Source organism: Zootoca vivipara, chromosome 8 (genome assembly GCF_963506605.1).
Source record: "Zootoca vivipara chromosome 8, rZooViv1.1, whole genome shotgun sequence".
NCBI classification, from domain to species: domain Eukaryota; kingdom Metazoa; phylum Chordata; class Lepidosauria; order Squamata; family Lacertidae; genus Zootoca; species Zootoca vivipara.
This window is the reverse complement of record NC_083283.1, coordinates 18,038,220-18,044,219: the sequence shown is the minus strand read 5'-3', so window position 1 is coordinate 18,044,219 and position 6,000 is coordinate 18,038,220.

The window sequence follows — 6,000 nt, the reverse complement described above, 5'->3', positions numbered from 1 at the left end:
GCAGCAGCAATCCGGATCAGTATGGAATTCCCCACACCCATGTATTATTCTTGAGTCTCTCTCCTTATATATAAGAAAGCACCTTTACATTCATTTTTACATCAAAAAGAACCACTGTTGGTGGCTTCGTAAGGATATGCCCACCCTGTTCCAATTCCCCTTCTTTTAGAATGTTTTAATACATCCTCTTCTAGCATCTATCACATCCCTTCAAAAAGGGGGTGGTCAGTAAATGAGTTGGGGAGTTGGGGGAAGCTTTTTCTCTCTGCCATATACTGTATATGAAGCCAAATATTTTATAAAAGCAGAAAAAGAACAACTAAAGAAAGCAAGAACTAAGCTGGTAAGTGCCAGGTCTTTGCTTCTCCCCATCCTCCACAACTGCTACCTGCGTACTTTGAAGAGTCCCATGATGTGTGATTATGGCTTTATAGCTGGTTTTAAAAGGTAGCTGAATGGTCAAATGCCACCAGAGATTGAAGCTTAAATGAGAAGGTTCGTACCTGTCAGCGTAAAAAGCCTGTTATTGTTAAATATGAAAATGACGGGGAGCTGCAGTGCTGGCTTTTTGGTAGGGCTGGCCGTATGCCCAGTGCAAACTCACATCTCATGACTTAATGTCCCAATCAAAGCTTCTCACGATTTTATATGCAATTTACATGGATTTCTCAGGAGTCTCATACATTGCCGCTTTAAGAAGCTTTTTAAGGCATTGAACTGACCCTGAACATCTTGCTGCATCCAGAAGTGTAGTGTCACATGAATAGTGATAACTTTGTTGATCTGGGAGAAACAACAGTACTTACTTAAAAAAATAAAAATGAAATGAAAGTGGCTAGGATGCCAAGCCTTCTGGGAAGTCATACAACTGCCCCAAAATCTTGAGGTTGCAGCCCTGGATTCCTCCAGGGGAATAGTCCCCAGATAACTCATTTGGATTTACTTCTCAGTAGACTTGCATATGATCACAGAGTCACTTATTTCTGCTTTTCTTTCATAAAAGAGATCCAGGGTGATGAACAAAATGAAGCAGGAACCAGGTAAATACAAAAGCAGCTTTAAAAAGTTATAATCTTTTTTTTCTGGGGGTATGCATACCCCTAAACATTTTGTGAATCTTTGTACTTTATTTACATTTACTGTATTTATTTATTTATTTATTTATTTATTTATTTATTTATTTGCTTACTGTTTTTATTTTCCCCGATTTGAACTATAAAATTGTGATTTTCTTGATTCAAAATGAGAGTACCCCTAAATACTTTTTTTTTAAAAAAAAAAAACGCTGATTATACCTGTGGTAAGTTTAAACCAGGAAGTACTTGTCCAGGCACCCCCAAGCTGCGGCCCGCCAGATGTTTTGGCCTACAACTCCCATGATCCCTAGCTAACAGGACTAGTGTTCAGGGAAGATGGGAACTGTAGTCCAAAACATCTGGAGGGCCGAAGTTTGGGGATGCCTGTACTTGTCCCTAATCTCCCCCTGAGGCTCATTCATGGTGTACTGAACTATGGTTTATCACTATATTCAAACTGGACCACTGTGTGCTGCTGGGACTTGCATTTGATATAATACTTGAACCAGACGTCTGGTTTCTTCTTGTCACTATTTGGAACAATGCACCACCAAAATTATTTGAGCGCTTAAGAAATGGGAGGGGGGAGTGAACTGACTCATTATTAAAGCTTTGCAGTTTACAAAACAACAAGAAAAACCACAAGTAAACTTGCTAGTTGTTGGCAGGTGAAATGTGGCATGGAAAAAGCCCTCACTTAAGATCAGTGATCTTTATTGATTTTCTAGAAACTAACTTTTATTTTACAGAGTTGCTTAGATCAGCAGGGGTGTGGGTGAGCTTCTGAGTTTTATTTTTTATTTTGCTGTTTATTCCGTTAGCTAAACTGTTATGGACAGGTCTGTCCAGGTTTTTTTTTTTTTCTTGCCTTCTGTTAGCCTTTCAGGCCACAGCAATGTTACATAAAATTAATATTTGATGGAGTTCAAATGGGAGGTAAAATTGGTCTTCTCGATAACAGTACCGGTAACAATGGGAAGGTTATCCATCCATTCACCAGTGAATCCTGAAGTCTCGGAGTCCCATCATTTTTACTCAGAAGCAGCTCCCTGGGTGTGGCAGAGCCATTATGCTAACTTCCTGGCTGTGGGTTGTTGATATGATAGGTGCCCACTTTCTGTATGTCCTGGAAACAACTGAAGATATTTTTCTTCAAACAGACATTCCCTGTTGGGTGAATATGTCTTTGTCACAAGTGTCTGTTCTGTATTGTTTTAGAATCATGGAATTGTATAGTTGGAAGGGACCTCGAGGATCATCTAAACCAGCCCCCCTGCAATGTAGGAATATAATAATAATAATAATAATAAATAATAATAATAATAACAACAATAACAATAATAATAATATTTTATTTTTACCCCACCCATCTGGCTGGGTTTCCCCAGCCACTCTGGGTGGCTCCCAACAGAATATTAAAATACAATAGTGTTTTGTATTACAGGGCTGCCTTTAGATGTCTTCTAAAAGTCTGGTAGTTCTTTTTCTCTTTGACATCTGGTGAAAGGGCGTTCCACAGGGCGGGTGCCACTACCGAGAAGGCCCTCTGACTGGTTCCCTGTAACTTGGCTTCTCGCAGGGAGGGAACCGCCAGAAGGCCCTTGACGCTAGACCTCAGTGTCCAGGCAGAACGATGGGGGTGGAGACGCTCCTTCAGGTATACTGGACCGAGGCCGTTTAGGGCTTTAAAGGTCAGCACCAACACTTTGAATTGTGCTCAGAAATGTACTGGGAGCCAATGCAGGTCTTTCAAGATCGGTGTTATGTGGTCTTGGCAGTTGCGCCCAGTCACCAGTCTAGCTGCCGCATTCTGGATTAGTTGTGGTTTCTGGGTCACCTTCAAAGGTAGGCCCACATAGAACATCCAAGTGAGAGATAACTAGAGCATGTACCATTCTGGTGAGACAATCTGAGGCTAGGTAGGGTCTCAGCCTGTGTACGAGGTGGAGCAGATAAACAGCTGCCCTGGACACAGAGTTCACCTGTGCCTCCATGGACAGCTGTGAGTCCAAAATGACTCCCAGGCTGCACACCTGGTCCTTCAGGGGCACAGTTACCCCTTTCAGGACCAGGAAGTCCTCCACACTCACCCGCCTCCTGTCCCCCCAAAACAGTTCTTCTGTCTTGTCAGGATTCAACCTCAATCTGTTAGCCGCCATTCATCCCCCAACTGCCTCCAGACACTCACACAAGACCTTCACCACCTTCACTGGTTCTGATTTAAGGAGAGGTAGAGCTGGGTATCATCTGCATACTGATGAACACCCAGCCCAAACCCCTGATGATCTTTCCCAGCGGCTGCATGTAGATGTTGAAAAGTGTGGGGGGAGAGGATGGAACCTTGAGGCACCCCACAAGTGAGAGCCCAAGGGTCTGAACACTCATCCCCCACCATCACTTTCTGTACATGGCCCAAGAGGAAGGAGCGGAACCACTGCATGACAGTGCCCCCAGCTCCCAACCCCTCTAGATGGTCCAGAAGGGTGTTATGGTCAATGGCGTCAAAAGCCGCTGAGAGTTTCAGCATAACTAGGAAACAGCTCTCACCTTTGTCCCTAGCCCTCCAGAGATCATCAACCAGCGCAACCAAGGAAGTTTCAGTCCCATGATGGTCCGCTTCTTCCAGGCGTGCCTGGAGTTGTTCAGCAACCACTCACTCAATCACCTTGCCCAAGAATGGAAGATTTGAGACTGGGCGATAGTTGGCCATATGCATTACGGGGATTGAACCTGCAACCTTGGCATTATCAGTGCCAATTGTTTTAAATATGTCTGCTGTTCCTTTGTGTTGTTTAATCCTTTTCACTGTTTTTATTGCCTTGAAAGGATTGTGTTTGAAATATACTCAGTCGAGTAATGATTTCATGCTCTTTATTTTAGCTCATAGGAACAGTGATAGATTCCCCCCCCCCCGGAAAAAAAACACCTCTGGCTTTATATTTACACAATGAGTCCTGCATGATTGGTTGATTCTGCTGCCCTCCTAGAGCCTGATTGGGCTGCTCCTGCAGGCCAATTGGATGCAGCATTCAAGTATTCTACCTGCCTATTGTTCTAGTGATAGGCTGATTCACTTCCTATTGTGGCCTGATTGGGCAGCTCCTGCAGGCCAATCAGGTTGCTGCCTCCTAGAATCCTACTTGCTTATTGTTCTAGGACCCAAGCTCAGTACATAACAGTGTTGAAAGCAATTAATAAATCAATGATAATAATAAATATTGCTTATTGGAGGGGGCGCAGCCATGAGCTGATAGATACAATGTGAATGAACTGAGAGGACCCTACATTGGCTCTGCCAGTGTGATTGTACTGCACAAACTTCCTCAGCCCTCCCTCCCAGTAACAATGCAACGGTGATCTTCTGCCTTTAAATCAGAGTTGTGGCCTTTGATTGCTTGGCAGACTGGGGGAACCATCAGCCAAGCACTACATTCAGTTTAATGTGGCTTGTGTGGTTTTATTCTTTAAGAAAGCTTGGCCAATCAGGTGCCCTCCAGACATTTTGGACTCCAATTCCCCTCAGCTCCAGCCAACATGACAAATATGAGTCAAAATAACTTTGGGTACCAGGCTGACAAGGCGGCTTTGGGAGACTAAGTTATAAATATCATACCTTTCAACCTGATGAAAATAGGGACATCCCATGCCATAATGATAATTTTACTATTTATATCCCACAAATCTTATTGGGTTGCCCCAGCACTCTGGACAGCTCCCAACATATATGAAAACATAATTAAACATTAAACTTAAACAAAACAAAACAAAACAAAACAAAACAAAACAAAATCTTCCCCTATACAGGATTTCCCTCAACCGGCTCAGGGGTTGGATAACTCCATACCCTCCAACATTTCTCCAATGAAAATAGGGACATCCTAAGGAAAATTAGGACATTCCGGGATCAAATCAGAAACTGGGGTGGCTTCTCTAAATTAGGGATGTCCCTGGAAAATAGAGACACTTGGAGGATCTGAAATATATAGTCCACTGGCATCCCAGTGGTAATATTGTTTGGTGTTTTTAAAATCAGAGCATCAAATCGTTCTGTATTTGGGAGGCTTCCAGTCTTCTGACATAAATTTGAAAAATCTCAGTCCAATCGTTCTAATGAAAACAAAAGTAAGTTAGGTAAATGTTTATTGTGTAGGAAGAAGCACCACAGTGACTGTATTGATAACAGCGATAATTTGTTGCTATAGCCTATTAGGATTGAAAACAACCTTTACGAGAAGACGTTCCAATAAGTATGCTAAGAGATTATTTTTAGTAGACGCTGCAATTTAAGCCATATTTTATTGATTTTTGTCCCCTTTGACTTTGACAGTAATGGTGCAATTTAAGCATTTCCAGCCATGAGGTTAATAATAAGAATAAGAATGCTCAGATACTAAGTAATGCATGCTAATGGCATTAATCAGTGCAATGCTTTTTCAGTAGAAAAGAAAGAATTACTTCTGCTGGCGGTTTTGAATATTATAGTTACTTCACTGTTTTCTCAGAGAAAAATAGCGAAAATATATTTTGTTATTTATGTTTATTAAATTTGTATCCCTCCCTTTATCCATAGATCTCAGGGCAGTTAACAACATAAAGAAATAAAAGATAAAAACACAAACTACCTCATAAAAACAAGAACAAGTGAATTTAACAGTAAGTTCAGAATCAAACTCAAAATATGCCCTATCTGGCATACTATCTGGCCTTCCGCTACTAAACTAGTACAACCCTAGGATGTGTGCCCAAGCGACTAGAGGTTACTTCGATAGAGTAAATAACAGGGACTTATTAAACCCTCGCCTCCTCTAGAAGAATGGGGTTCAAACCCGCACCTGAGACTTCAAAATCCTCTGAACTCTGTACTCCCACTCTACTATCTATACTAGTAAAGCCAGCTAATAAAGCTCTTAGGCCCATACCCCAA